The sequence below is a fragment of the Lagopus leucura genome, unplaced genomic scaffold (genome assembly GCF_019238085.1).
Source record: "Lagopus leucura isolate 7727_CA_CO unplaced genomic scaffold, USGS_WTPT01 Super-Scaffold_100002, whole genome shotgun sequence".
In the NCBI taxonomy this organism is placed as follows: domain Eukaryota; kingdom Metazoa; phylum Chordata; class Aves; order Galliformes; family Phasianidae; genus Lagopus; species Lagopus leucura.
The window spans coordinates 23446169-23462970 of NW_024962263.1; positions in this window are offsets into that span (position 1 = coordinate 23446169).

Genomic DNA, 16802 nt, shown 5'->3' on the forward strand with positions numbered 1-16802 from the left:
GACACCACTGCAATTTCAACACATTGCTTGCATCTCACCTTGTAACAATCTTTTTGCTGCATTGGCCATGCTGCAAGAGTAGGAGAAAAAGAAGATTTTCCTCCTTTTTAATTTTGAATAGCAGCAAAACCGACTGTTTCATGGCAGGGCACAGGGAATGCTTTCCTGGAATTCTCAAAAATTTGCATACAGGCATCCAATTTGCACAGAGAAGCAAACTGATAGAGGTAGTAACAATATTAATAGGATTTTACCACCATCTTGTTCACCTTTCTGTTCTGTTTTTCATGCTTGACTCTACTACAAAGCTCTGTAAAACAGAAATATTTAACTATCTTTTTATCTAGAAGCATCTGACCCAGTGTTTAGTGTCATAAATACAAAATAAGTTACAAGTAATCATACTACATCTCAAAATGTAATTGAATTGCACCTTCATAGCATTATTTTTCTATACTGTTAACTTCAGATTTTGCATTATTTTACTAACTCACATCATGGCTTCCCAAGGCAGAAAATTACACATTATGAACTCAGTAAGTAGTTGAGGTTGAGTGCAGTAAGAAGTGAAGCACTTCCACGTATTTCAAGTTCAGCAACCACCACTGACACAGAATGCCCTCTCTTCTACTCCTCTTCATGCCTGAATGTAATACATTTAGCCATCTGCTTCTAACTCATGGGTCTCATGTAGTCCCATGCTTCTTCTCAACAAAGCTGGTTCTTAATCCTGGTGAGTTTTATTTATCTACCACTCAGTGGTGTAACTGAGATTATAGGGTAACAGAAATAAACTGGAATTCTGTGGTTTCCTTGTTAAAGCATCATTCCAAGCAAAATTATCTTCAAGGCCAGCTCAGGTTGTCAGAGCCTTGTACAATTGAGTTCTGAACATCCCTAAGGTTGCTGATTCCATAACTTTCTTGAACTACTTTACTTGTTCCAGTGATTATGTGCTTTTAAGGTTAATAATTTTTTCCTTAAACCTACTCAGAATTTTCCCTACATGTGCTTTCTCTTGCCTTTTCTCTGTTATGCTTGTGAGAAGTCATGCCCCCCACTGCCTGTAATTCTTCTTTAGGTGGTGCAAGAATGGATCATTCATGCAGAAAGAAAACAAATACAGAAAAAGAGGTTATTGATAGAAGGATTAACTGTGAGCAGTATTAGTTCTGATTTCACAGTTGTTTTGCTTGAGATACTTTTGGTCAGGAAAAATAGTTAATTCAAACTATTGTCTCTTTATTTTTCATTAATATCTCTTGTCTCCCTGTACCCTTAATCTTACAGCGTATCCCTTAGCAAATTACTCTTCCAGATTCATTATTTCACTAAAGGTCTACCAAAAAGGAAGTTAGCAAAATTAATTCTTATGTTTTGCATTCTGATAGCGTCTTCTCAAGCAATTAAATTATTTCAGAATGTATATTTGAATGCACAGTATTTGACTATTCAAATGTCAGAAAGATATTTTATCATGAATATGCTTGATCCTATCCAAGACAATTTCTCTAAAGTATATTTTCCAACCCCTGATATTTATTTTCTAAGAGGCTTTGTGATTTTCTGGATACAGGATGCTAGATGGTTTCTCTTTTGGACTGCTAATCACAGGCCTACTTTGCAGAATACTTAACAGTAGTCTATAGATGACAAGTAAGAAATGCGCATCATTTCAATGAAGACACCAGATATTCTCCTGGACTTGCTGAAGGAGTCTTCAGCTGTTCTGGATTCAGTTCAACTAGGAACCTGCAGAACAAGGCATATGACCTTATAGAGTAAATGCAGCTCATCTCTATAGAAAGGAGGTTGAGCTAAGAGATTTGAATTCCTTGACTTTTTTTAACTTCTTTTCTTTATTGAAAAGAAATTACAAGACAAGTGAAGTCCAAATTAGATTTGTTTTATTCTTGGATAAGCAGAAAACATAGCCTGATTGCAAGTGTTAAGACTGAGAATTATGAACTGAGATTTGGAAATAGCACTATATTGCATTAGTGTATCTTCCAATTGATGAAAGCTCAGAACTAGAAACTACTGCTGAATGAAAGGGAAATGTCTACTTAGGAAGAGAAAAAAAGGAAGAAGAGAGGAAAAAAAAAAGAGGCAGAAAAAAGTTCCTTTAAGTGATAATTCAGTCTCCTTGGGCTTTTTTTTTCCTGTTTGTTTTATCTAGCAGGCTGAGAAATATACTGTTACCTCCAGATTACAAGGTGAAGATAGCTTTCAGTAAAACAGGAAAAAAAAGTATTAATGAACTCTGCTGATAATATCCCTGGTAAAATGGATTGCCAATGGATTGCAGTGAAACGCCTTATTTACTTTGTATTCACAGAAGTTCTATGAAACAGCAGAACTTCATGTTCTACTAGTAGAAAATTAGGTTATCCATCCTGAAAGTGCTTCTTATGTAACAGGAAGAGTAAAATTGACAAACAAGTAATGTGGAAAAAATGTTTTGCTCTTGCATTATTGTTGTTTTAATAAAGGAGTTATACAAAATGTTCAGCTCAGATGCAAAACATTGAAATGCTTTCTCCATGAATTGATAAACTCTAGAGCCTCTCCACAAGGTCTTGGAGCTATTCCCTTCTGTATGCAAAAGGATGGAAAGTGTCATAAGGCAGTGGTCTGACAACGTATATGTTTCTCACTCAAATTACCTATAATATCATTACTTCATTGTTCAGTATAATTTCAAACCATAAGAAGCATTCTACTCCTACTGGCCTTAAATGGCACGCATTGGCCAAAGTCCCTAATGTAAACAGTACAATTTATTTTGTAAAGGATCCACTCACTCTCCTCTTCTTCATCCAGTTGCACAGATGTTCTGCCCTGGGGTAGATGCAGCATTCTTTCCAATCTCAGTAAAAAAGGCACAGAATGAAATGGTGTATTAAAAAAAAAAAAAAAAAAAAAAAAAAAAAGTAATGTAATAGAAAGAAAAATACAGGTAGTAAGTAAATCTTAGATCCTTTCAGATGCTGAGCAACCTGCTCTTGTATACCACTGAATGTGTAGCCCCAGACATATTGCCACATCACGCTGTGCAGATACCATCCAGTACATAGCTCCATTTACCTAACTATAAATTTGAAAAAATGTGCCTTTTTTTGACAAGTCTCTTTCTTTATGCCCACCAGACCATATCTACCTAAATGTATATGACTTTTATCCAGAAGCAGCACATACACAGAGCCTTCCAGCACTTTGCCCTCTATTGTTATATAGCTGGAGTTATGCTGCAATCATTCATGTGAACATAGCAGTATTTTAAGCACACAGCCTAGTACAGATGTCAGAGCTTGCTGACTCCTCAAGCACAGTATCTTCCATAAGACTTCAGTGCAGAAGTATTTCTGTTCTGCTTCTCTTGGAGAAGCCAAGACAGAGAAAAGCATACAAGAAAGAGGAGTACATACTGGAAAAGGGATGGTGGCGGGATGACAGCCTTTGATAATTAGTGTATCTTTCCATTCTGGAAAATCTAATGGGACCTAGAGTTCTCAACTTTTATCATTATTCTGCTGTCAAAAAACATCTGTGAAACAAGGGCTGAATTAAATAGAAGATAACACCAGCTGTTGGTATTAGTCTTTTCATCACCTTTAGTGACAAGCAGGTGTGCAAGAGATCTGCTTGTGATGAACTGTGTGACTAGCCCCTCTGTGATGAGACTTTTCCATTTTTAAGCATAAAATAGAATAAAAGTTTATAAACATCATACAATGAAATGTTGTGAGAAGAGTAAAACATAAAAAGTTATCAAGTACAAATGTTAATATTCCCTTAAAAAAAAGTCTTTTTTTTTTTCCTCTTAAATGCCTGATTAATTGCACTAGATATATCTGTCCTGTGGATGAAACAGGACAGCATAATAACAGAGTCAGTAGAAGTGCCAGATTTTGAAGGGATGGTGTGATCAAGGAAGGGGCCATATGAGACTCAAATTGATTTCCTGATTGAGGAAATTAAATGCTAATTAGTAGATTTCATATGCAGCCTTGCCTATTCTGTGGTCATGTAAGGCTGCCTGTCAAACTACTCGATGAAATTACCCGAAGGGGATGATATCTATATTTTTGAATTCCTTAACTTGAATTCATTTTTTTCATTTTCAACAGTACAATGTATTTGCACTTCAAATGAAATCAATAATGCAGTTTCTCTGAACCTGTGAGTATCCTTCTTCTTGGGGTACTGTGAAGATACAATAGCAATGTCTCTTGCTTACAAATGTTCGTAATATTATGACAAGCTTCAGACAAAAGCTTATGTGGAAAATTTTGTTTTCTTCTGAATGGTGTATCGCAAAAAAGTTCTCATAAAAAAATAAGGAGAAAAAAAAAAACAAAACAGGACAATGAAGAGGCACTTGCTTAAATTACCTCCAGCTGATCTATACACTGAAAGACGTAGTACAACTACAGGGGACATCAAATGAATAAGGCTCACAGTGGACTGGGTCAACTTCAAGGTTCAAAATTTCACTATTTTCGGTTCCTAAAGCCATAAATAATTCTTAATTCCCTGCAATTCTGAGTATTTCCTGTCTAAATCTCCAATGAGAACTGGGCTCTTACAGTTCTGAAGACGTAATCTGCTGCCATTAGGAGACAAAAATGCATGAAAAAAACTATCCTCTCACGTTACTACTAATACAATATGAACACTCCTCTTGCCCTCTATTTTGCAGCAGGAGCTGCTGTTTTGCTACTATTTCAGTGAGAGGAACTCAGACTCTGAAACTGTTCTTCCTTTGGTCTAACACTACTAAAAAAAAAAAAAGTATTGATGATCTGGGTCCCTTCAAATGCTGAGAAGCACAATTTATTCAGCATCAGCATCAAACAGGCCAATCAGGACACTGCATGCCATGAAGATCTCATCCACAGAGAGATTACTCAATATTTTAATATTTTGAACTACTATGGGATTATGCAAAAAAAAAAAAAAAAATCTGTTCAGCAATTCTGCTGTCAAAAGAAAGGAATCCACATGAGAACTTCTTGCTATGCTTTCTGATGAAGGCAGTGACCTACAGGTGGTATAATCACCAGTGTCAAACCAAAGCTTGCTCAAACCTTACAGAATCGAATTGGTTACATTAAATAGATGAGCTTCTTATTTACTTAGATACATATATAAAGCAGTTTTTCTATATAATCATTCACAATTCACAGTAGCTGAAGATCCATTTAACAGGAAGTCTGTACTTCAGCCTGCCTGGGCTGTACATTTCTTTCACTCTTTGATGGGTAACCTTGCTCTAATCAGGTATCAAAAATGGTGGAGTTTACTCCTCCTTGCAGAAAACTGGCTGTGATAACAACAGAATGCAAAAAAGAAAATTTCTATTTCCTATACATGGAATCTTCTTTCTTTCCTTTGTGCAATCCTTAAGGATCTTTCCTTACAAAAATAGATTATTGACAGAGGAAGAAAATAATTTAGTTATTCTATTATCCCAACTTTCTCTTTTCAAAAGCAAAATAGCAATAGTAAGAATATTGAAAATTTTGCTGAAGAAAACAAGGTGGCTTCTATCTGTGCAGCCTGTGAAGGCAGTACCAACAGGCATAGAATTCTTTACTGTGAACAGCACATTGGCACATAATTTCTCAGTTTACGATGACATATCCTTCCATTCAAAGTAAAAATAGCATCCAATCATATTTATCTAGCATTTATGTAATTCTTATCTAGAGTTTCTTTCAGCTGTCTTTGAAAAAAAAAAATCTTACATAGGGCTGTGAAATATTATGTGATAACATTCTACAAAGCACAGAAAAAATATTTATAGATGCCTTTGGTTTGTAAGATCATATTCAAAGAATTATAGAGTACTGTAGGTTGGAAGGGATCTTAGAAGATCATCCAGTTTGGTCACTTCTCCCAAATAGAACTCGCTTTTTTATTGTATCAGGACTTGTTGCATCACATTTCAGAAAGCTCTCAGAGACTGTGAAGGTGAAAGTAAGTGGCCATTATAAGCAGGAATGAAATCCTGCAGTGATGTGTAAAGGACAAAACATCCAGCTGCTGGCAAGGAAATGCTTTGTGCAAAATAATCACTTCATCTCTGTCTTCATCCTCAAGGGACTCTTGCAAAACTCTGTATACAGGTGCACCTGAGAATGTGTAGTACTAGGACATCAAAACCCTTGATTCAATGCAGATACTTGCTCTGTACTTCATGGAATACTCTCCCTACTTCTTCTCCCTGTACACTAATATGCTACCTACTCTGAAGAATCCAGATCCTTTTCCTTCCAAAGTTACTCAGAAAAGTATCTAGCCTCATTGCAAGCGTTCTGAATTCACAATTGTGCCTGAAACCTATGCTCCTGGAGAAAGAATTGCCTGCTCAAAGTTTCTTTGTTATTTGCTTCTTTAACACTTTACAGAGGATGCTGCTGGAATATCAGAATTCCAGTACTGGGCACTGCCCTAATATTTCCCAGATCGACTTATGCTGGGCAGTAGCCCAGTGCATTGGGTGATTTTAGGCAGTACTCCAAAGCCATGCCAGCTTATTCTACCCTTGAACTCCTAACATTCTTCCAGATACAATGCATCCATCCTCCAGCTCCTTTATGAGCACAGAGGCAAGTGGGAAGGGGATACAGCTCCCTAAAAACTGGACATATTTTTGGAGTCTCATATATACTTATGTATACACAGAAATGGAACGTGTGATACAAAGGATGTTGAAGCTACATGTGCCTTTGAAGGGTATCAGAAGACATTTTTAATGTCTGCCTTCTCTTGAAGTAAATCAGAATGTGATAAGCAGCCACAGCCATATTCCAGGTTATACATTAGTGCTATGTGAATCGGTGAGGAACTAGACTGTGTTCAGCAACAATACAAGTGCCTTCCAAATTCAAAGGAAACTGGCCAGGCAAATATAAACTCCCTAGCACAGACTGAAAATAAATGAACAGTCACAAGAGAAGATAATATAAGAGATATTTCTACACTAAAATTACCTCATAATCTAATTTATTTGTGGCCATTTAAATTATTAAAACATTTGAAGTGCAGATGAAGCAAAGGTCACTGAATTCCTCCATGCGGAAAAAAATTGCACCCACTGACATTCACTGATGCTTGCTGAATGTTTATGAAGACCAAAGAGTGGAAGTGAGTACAGTGATGTGGTGGGTGGTGCATTTCAGCAGTGGACACAGCTGCAGTGGGTTACCTACACTGGTGCAGATTTTTATTAGCACTGCACGTAGGCTTTTCTTTATGGCTGACAATAATTTACAGCTAATGCTGATGACTGAGTTGAAAGGTAATGTAATGTTTTATAGCTGAGATTTTGCTCTATCACATAGTGTTATTGTTCTTTGCATTTGTTGTAGTTTCCATGGAAATATATAGGAGGCATTACTTCTGAAGCTAACTACATATGTAAGGAAGAAAAAAAAAACCAGCAACCTGCTATAAGAACATAATTAACAAAAGGAAAACTTGAAAAAAATAAAAGATTAGCGACAAACGGATGATGAGTTGAGCAAGGTCATGTCTGCTGGATATACTGCTGCTCAAAAGCACAAACTAGTACTCAAAAGTTGAAAAATGCAACATAAGCAAAGCACAAGAACTGGTGAAATGACAATATATTATGATACTCCAAAGACAAGATGTAAATAATGGAGCTACATAATGAAATGAAGAACATCTCTAAACATTAAGAAGAGAAATGCAAAATTTGAAATGTGTAATGTTATGTGTCTGAAGAGGTTGTGTCGAAGGAAAATTACAAAAAGGAATGTTCATTATGCATCTGTAAATAAAAACTTAGCATGAGACAAAGAAATTAAACTTGCAGTGAGATAAAGTTATTTAAATGACTAACAAATACGAAAAGTATAAGTTTATTGATGTGCAAAAGAAGACACATGTAAAAAAGAGGGAGATTTGAAAAATCATAGTAAGATGGTAGTAGAAATGTATCCTAAGATGTTAGAAGTTAATTGAAAAACATGAGGAAATGAACATGCATGGAGAAATCTGAAACCTTTTATTCAAAATGCTGTGCATAATCTGTAATGGGCAACAAAAAGGAAATTGAGTAATAAGTAATGATACATGAAATTCCTAATTAGATCCAAAAGTACATAATGAGAAATTGAAACAAAACCAAGCAGTGAAATAAAAATGAACATGCACAGCAAAAGCCAAAACTGGAAACTGGAAATGAGATGTAAAAAAGGTCTCATATTGAGATGCAAAATCAAAAAAGTGGGTAATGAGATGTGAAAAGGAAAAATCATAATAGGATTTGGCATCAGAAATGGCAAAGTAAGTTGAACATTTGTAATAAGCAATGAAATACAAAATCTGAATTAGTAATGGCAGGCAAAATCAGAACTGCACCTTAAGATCAAAGAGGCAAAATGAAATAAGATTCAAAGTTAAGTACTGAATCATGTAATGCATTAGGGAAAATACATAAGGAATTATGAAAAATTAAACACAGGGTGAAATGCAAAAGTGAAATCCATAACAGGTCATGAAAAGTCTGTTAAAAGTGAAGAAAACCCCCCAGTGTATGGCATAATGTAAATTGAAATCCACAGTGATGGTCTAGAAAATGAGTAATTAGATGTGAAATCAGAAATATAATGATTTGTGATAATGATCATGCATAACGACAAGCAAAAACAAGAATTGAAGTGCTAATGCAGCATGACATGTGAAGCACCAAAGGAGATACAATAGCTAAAATGCATAATGGGATATGGAAACAGAAACATACAACAAAGTGTGAAAAAGAAAATATACTAACACAGAAAAATGTTGATAATGAAACAAGTATAGCAAAAGTTGTTGACTTTTAAGAACTGAAGCACATAAAGCAGAGTGAAATGGAACAGTATAAGTGCTGAATTGTCAAAACTGAAATATGGAGAGGTTCCAAGCAGGAATTTCACACCAATATTTGAATGATAGGGTTAATTACCAAGTCACTGGCTGCTGTGGGCTGTGTAATAGGAAACTCTATTCACACATAAGCATTTGACAGTCAGTGATACCATATCATAATGTGCCAGCTACATACTCTTATTATGTCACAGCATTCGAGTTCACTGACAGATTAGGTAGGAGAAGCAGCCTCAGGAATTCTGCCTCAGGCATGTCAAGGCCGCTGAGCACCTCATTAACCACAGAGCAGTGTCACAGGATCTGTGTGCCCAGGCCTCTCAGCAGAAATGTGCATGAGTTTTTTATGTACAGATCTACAAAGAATTAGTGATTTTGTGCAAGTTAACAACATATATACCTAATGGCTTAAAACTATTAAAGAGGAAAACAGCAATTGCACTACATATTTTACTGCTTATAACTTCATTCATGCCAGACAGCATATAAAAGGTTAAATTCCCAAAGCAGCAACAGCATATTTGGCCTTGAAGCGGAGCTGCAAGCCTTGTGAGAAACGAGGGGTCTGCTTGGCCCTGACAGCGTCAGGGTGTCTCCAGCCTGCAGGCTGCTGCCTTGGCCTTCACACGTGTGTACTTAATGTTCTCCAGTATGTACCCAAAAGGCAATGTGACATCTGCATCATTTCATGCCACCAGGATATTCCTGTCCCACTTATTTTTTCAAAGATTCCATGGAGGCAGGATGCAGGTAGTGCTCATCACCCCTGCAGAGGCTGCCTATAAAGAGGAGAACCTCTGAGTCCCAGAGAGGAGCAAGACTTAGACTGTGCAAGAGTCATACTAGGGAGATGACACGTTGTCATACACAGCGATATATCCTGCTATATATAATATATATATAATAAATAAATATAATAAATATATATATATAATGCTATAGCTAGAATTACTGAAAAGAATGGAAATAAATAGCGCACCTTTATTTCTGGCAGTCACTTTGGATCAGGAGGCCAGAGTGTAACTGTAGCAATTTATTATATCCTCAACATACATGTGCCAAGGAAATGAGCTTTGCAGTCCTGCCTCGGACCATCTTCCAAAGCCATCTCTGCCTCAGCTCCAGTCAAAAACAGGATATGAAGCCTTAGCTTCTAGAAATGGTGGTTGACAAAAGGTATCTACGTGTGTGTGAGCAACCTGATCTTATTTGGTATTTCTCTCTAAATATGATATGTGCTGTAAAGTCAGGACAGCATTCAGTCTTGGTTCAGAGGATGCCGTGAAAGAACGCAAAGAGGTCTTCTTAGTGGTGATTTGGAATAATTACAGTCAAATATTTCTGCACAAGTGGTTCAGAAGATTCTCTGGAGAGGAACAGTCAGAGAGAGTTTTCTAATAAGAAGAATTGTATATCTTCTGTCTTAATCCAGATGCTTCTTTTCTCAGTGTCAGCACAAGCACAACATGATCCCTGAATTCTTGAAAAGATCAACACTGGATTTTAAACATCCAGGTCCTTTCTTCTTAGATCCATTACCAAGAAAAGAGAAAATCCTCACAGAGAGCAGTCTGTAAGCTAAGCTTCAGAGAAAACTCTGACGGCAAGAAAATTAGGATTTTACCAATAATTCTGCTTCCAGTATAATAGCTTGTAAAAATTGTTCTGACAGGAGGCAAAACCCTCAATGGCATTAAGCTCATTAGACTTATTCAAAAGCAAAAGTAATACTGTGATTAGTGTATACTGCATGCATTAAGACCATAATGAATAAGAATACAATCTGTTGCCAGAAGCAGCTGGTAACTTGTCTCATGCTGTAGAGTCAACCCAAATTACTCACTAAAAGGCAGAGCTCTTTAAAAAATGCTGGTGCTGTTTGGGATTAGAAATAACACAAAAATACAGATTCTGATAGAAAAGATAATGAAGTTAATAGTTGAACAGTATATAGATGCTGAATGCACATGATTCCCTTATCATTCAGCTGTATACTTCTGTTCTATATTCCAGGCACCCTTCATTTATACTGTTAAGTAAAACACTATTAAAAACAAGCTCAGCCAGAAAAGGCTCAGATTATTTTAAATAAATAAGCATTCAGCAGAAACTAATGGGGCAAGAAGTAAATTTTTTTCAGAGCTGAAGAGCAACATGAGGATTGTATGTCTTTGAGACAAACTATGCCATACAGCACTTTAGTGTTCCACTTCATTAAAAAAAATATTGAATTAGATTTCCTTTCCAAGAAAATTAAAATATTGCAAAATATTTTACTCGTTAACTAATCTAGATTAAGGAAATACAAATCTAAGTCACCTTTATGTGTTCTAGGGGAAAACATTATTGAAACAGGCTCAAATCTTGAAAAGACGTGTATATCTGAACTAAACCTAAAAAAATAAAATAAAGATACAGTTATCACGCATCACTTGTAACCCATCTATCTCCTTTATATAATCACAGAATCAGAATTGTTTGGGTCGGAAGGGACCTCAGAGCCCACATTTCTTCTGCCATGTTATCGTAACTGAAGGATGTGGCTAGGAGGAGCTTAGTATTTAGCAGTTCTGATACATGAGATAATAGAGTTCCAAGTGAGCTTCGACTGGCTGATAAAGACAGTTTTGAATCTGATTTGAAATGAGTATAAAGGATTCTTCAGAGGTCTCACTGAGCAATACAAGTAAAAATTAGTGTTCCCATTAGAAGTCATGGCTCTCACTCTGCATTTAAATGCATCCACTAACAGTTTATTGGAAGTGGGGCAGGCTGACTTTCAAAAATTTTGTTAGTTATAAATAAGTAACAAAGGGCATATTTGGTATATATTTCAGATGGACTAATTTTTATTATAAATCTTGTTTTCTGTTAATTACAACTTTGTGACTCTTAAGCTGATTGGGCTTGAATTCTTTCATCTGTTAACTTGCTTCAGTTGACTGTTACCTTTTTTAATTTTTATTTTACATAACGCAGCCATTTCCATGACCTATGTGCTGAAGCACAATCTCCCTCATGCTGAAAATAGTAAGGGGGAAATATAAATGAATCCCTTTTATAAATATTTCTTTGAAATGCTTCAGTATTTTTGCAGATGCGGCCTTCACCAGGTATAGTCCACCACCTCACCATTCCATATATGAAGCAAAGAGCATGCGCTCCATGACCCACAGAGCAGGGCTGTATCTATCCCACTTCAGTACTGGGCTGCAGGATTTTTTCTGATAAAACAGAAAGGTACTCTAAGGTTCCCAGTGCTACCTCTGACAGCAAAGAGCATGGGATGGATGGGGGAGAAGCACTCTTCCTCTGCCTGTCCTTTTCGAATGGAAATGGGAGTCCTCGAAGCAGAGACAGGCACAGAATATGTATGTATACATATAGTGACATTTCTTGCAACCATATGGGAATACCACCAGAAAAACGTATGTTTCTTTTCTCTTCTTTTTTCTTTTTTGTGAAAGCAAATTCATACACAACCATCTCTCTACACAAAGAGACAGAGGACTGTGCTGTGGCTTCCCAGGCTCCAACCAGCTGATGACTCACACTTTAGGGAGGGCTGGATTCTTTTGAAATGTTTCCCACTAAACTCTAAGGCAAGAAGTCTAATTACTCTTTATGCTTTAGCACACTTAGAAGAACAGCGTGATTTGGAAATGGCTCTTTTCACAGAGTGGCTTTGTAGAGCACATTTGAAAGAGACTGCTTCCCTAAATGTAAATGTATGAATTCCTCTAATTATATAACTGGGGAAAGGAGGCTTTTTTTAGATCGCCGATATCTGAAGAAACTATGAAAGGACAGGACTGCTTCTCCCACTGTTCCTTTTTAGTGTTTTCTATTCTAGTCCTAAACACGAATAAACCAGAGAAACTTCCAGCACTTTCTTTTTGTTGTTAAGTCACTAGATGCTATTCTTCAAAACATATATATTTTTTAAGTGTCAGTTTCAATCCCAATTACACAACACTATCACACTGGAGCCCATCAGCATCATCAAGTTGAGTTCATAGGAGCAGAAGTAATGTCTCTGGGACTTCCTACTACAAGCCTTAACTTGTCTTTATCATGACAAGTAAATAACATTCCTGTAGTAAGTACAGCATCTGATTGCATGAAAAAGCTGTAATAGAAAGCATATTTTAAGTTTCTGTTAACGCAATTTCATAGCAGGAAACTGGAAAAACAAGCATCTGATCCGAAACTGAAAAAACAAGGATCTGAACCTCTGCTTGGAGGTGGGAGCACCTTCAAGACTGAATCCAGATATCTCTGATAGGATTTACAGGGCAGGGAAGGTTTCACTGCCAGTCAGCTGCCACCTATCTCCCCAACCCTTCTGTTGACAGTATCAGGCAGAAAAGAAAAAAAAAGAAGAAAAAAAAAAAAAGGTGTGCCAATCTTTCCTATCTGCAGGAGCAGATACAGTCTGGAGGTATTAAGAACTCAGAGTCAATGCTTATCACACAAGTACTGAGTACCTGTCTGTCAGAAGGAGATATATCTGTTCTTCCCACAATTGGTGCTAGCAGGGAATTTGTGGCTTCTCAGATAGTTCCCAGGACAGCTGTAGTGGAAAGATCAGGTACAGAAGTGACCCAAACACCCCTGAAGAAGCCGTCAGTCAGCTGTCAGTTTCCTCTTCCTCCAGATACTTCTCTTCCTAATGCCACATTATTCATTATCATCAGTGCACTTGAGCTCCTATTTAAATGAGCAGCCACTGAAATTTCCACAGCTGGAAACCAAGTCTCTCCACGGCTCCCTGCTGACTCTCTCTGCTTCTGCCACCTCATTATTTTGTGAGCAGTAGAACAGAAGGCAGAATAGTGAGAGATTTGCTCTGCAGCTCACTGGAGCTCTGCTTTGCTTTGCTGAGTTTTGTTTTGAGGATTTCTCATCACAGGAGAGTTCACCCTGTAGAGCAACTAGCTTGAATAAAGGAAAGTCACGTCTACACCCCTATCTATAGGCTCAGGTAAATTATTTTTTGCTCTAGAAACTATCATGTCTTCATTGCTCACAATTTTCTTCATTAGGTAAGTCAGAATTAGTTCAAATGAGACTATCCATGTTTTCATTTGCTCTGCAAGTTTCCCCTCTATCTCCTCAGTGGGGAAAAACACTGGCAAAACACCGTGGAAACAGAACTCTGTATGGGAACTGTTGAGTCACAGCCTGAACCACTGATTGATCACCTGAGGCAGATTGAGTCAGCCATGGGAGCACAGGTAAAGGCAATTCAACTGTGTGACCAGAAGGGCTGGAGCCCAACTGCATCTCTCCTAGACACCTTTTAAGGGCTGACTGCCAGTAGGGAAGGATCTCTGTCTAGAGAACCCTCCTCTTTGTAGTCTTTCCTGTGAACCTAGATCTTTGGATGTAGGTTAGCATTCCTTCCCTGTTTGTTTCTTTTCCTATTTTCACCACAATAATCTTTCCAGTTGTAACACCAACTGTAACAAACTCAATAGATTTATTCCCTCCTTTCATGTATACCAGATTTCTGGAGCGCTGGTGCAGTGTTTGAAAGAACTGTTATAAACCTTCCTATTTCCCCCTCCAAAATTGTTCTTACACTTCTTGGTTGGACTGGATAATCTTGTAGGTCTTTTCCAACCTTGGTGTTTCTGTGATTTTTTTTCCTCCAGTGAGCTATCTGTTCACTGGAGAAAAAATGCCCATGGCAGCACAACTTACATATAGCTTAACACATGAAGATATGTAAAAAGACTTTGCACATATGTATCATCTTTACCCAATAATTAAAATGTTCAGTATTGGTTCACTGCAACCCTTAAGAGATTATGTTTCTCTGTTATTGTTCTGTCAATTATAAACATATGGATGTGGTGCATGCAGATAAGAGCTCTGAAGGATTTACCTCTAAGATAATGAACCACCTTCTTTGGTGGCAGAGTAGTAGGGCAGATAAAGTGCTTAGAAAAAGAACATTTCACTCTGATGACCTGACCCCTGATTTCACTGGTGATTTTAATGTGAACAGGCTGTAGCTGGATATTGGATATGCTCATAAGCAGTGTCAGGGAAACTTTGAAATCAGGTCTGCAGATTTGCATCTGCTTTCAGATGAAAAAGTAAAATGTTTGTTCCTAGAACAATCATTTAGGCAATAACTCAAATGGCACTACTGTTTTTGTGGGCTCAATCTGGTTTGCTCACTTGGACTTATTTTGATATTCCTAATATCTATGTTAAAAATGTGCATAGGTTGCACCAGCACGTTCCTTAGGCTGGTAGCAATTTAGGGAAAATTAGTAAAAGCTTTGTATTAAAGGCTTTCTTCTCAATAAGATTTCTCTATTAACAGAGGATTAAAATTAACATTTATAAACATAAAATAGAAGCAATTCAGTTGGCAGATAACTTCACAAATAGCTGAGCTCCAAATACATTCAGAGAATCGCTGAATATCTCAGAAATAATGATGTGCTTATTTGAGGGGGGCAGGAAAGAAATTCTAGAAAATAGAACAATGATGAGCTCTCATTTTCAGAAAAATGGGGAGAAACTCCCAGCATATTTCCACAAGTGAATAGACTAACATTAGGACAGTTTCTCTAGAAGCATCTAAAATATTATGTGGGTTTGGCGCACAATCAGTCCTTTGTATAATAGGATCTTTAAGTCTCAAGATAGGGTATAACACCTATAACTGCATTCTTGGAGCAGACTGGACTATGAGGCAGCAGGTACTGCATGCAGGTCTGTACAGATGGAAGATACCACAGGCAGCTGGTCTTTTGTTCTCCTTGTGGTAATTTCCTATTATTCATCTAAATGAGTGAAGATGTTACTGAGGAATGGGGAGGTAGTATAGAATTTTACAGTAAATAGATTGCCTTTGAGGAGAAAGATATGAAATCACTTTGGTCAATAAATTAACCATAATATCGTAGAAAGTAGAGTTTTGTTTGTGGCAGTGCTGATGAAGGAAGCGAAAACATCTGAAGGAATTAGGAAAAATAGTCATATCAAAATCTAGTGAAAGCCTTCACTGCCAAATGGAACTTGGTAACTCAAACTCTTTAAAACATTGTTCATGTCAGAATGTCCTTAATACATCCAGTAAAAGAAATAAGTTCTGTCACTGGCTCAGACACTAAGCTTGTTTTTCTTGACTGGAAATTATGGTGCGCTGATCCACAGTTTCTTCTGCACAGTCAAATATATTGCTCCCTGGTCTATCTTAAACAACTCCAAGTAATACAGGTACAGACCCAAGCACAGCCTGAGAAACTAAGCCTTGAAAGTTCTGAATCATGGACCAAAATTAGATAAAAAAGCAAGGCCACTGCAACCCCACCTCCCCAGGTCAACCACCAGCAAAGCTAAGCATTTATTCCCAGAAGGTACACATTCATAAATGCAGAAAATGTACATATATATCTTCAGACCTGTCTTGTCACTATATATCTGCCTGATCCTGTCTCTGACCTACAAATTGGCTTCCTGACTTGGCTTTGGACCTGCAACATCGCCATGAGCTTGCCCAGTGATTTGGAGTCTTGGTTGGACTTGACTCCTTAGATAATCTATTTCTGTTGATCCCCAGATTGTCTCTGGGACATCACCCAGACATTGATGTCTAAGGCTAGCTCCTGAAGGGACCCATAGTACATACGTGTGTTTGTCTAACTGGAAGATGTGAGTACCAGCAACTGGAGAAGGACCATCTCTCCTCAGGACATCAGGATTGAAGAATCCTGAAGATCTCAGAGCCTGAAGAACCATATAGCCTCTAATACAAAGGACTTGGTCAGGAGTGCCTCAGGACAAGGCCCACTGGCTTTAGCAGCCTTCTGAAAGCAAGGATGGCATGCCCAGGAAGCCCAGTTCTATCTGCTAGTTATCAGGTTTGGGAAATCTATTTC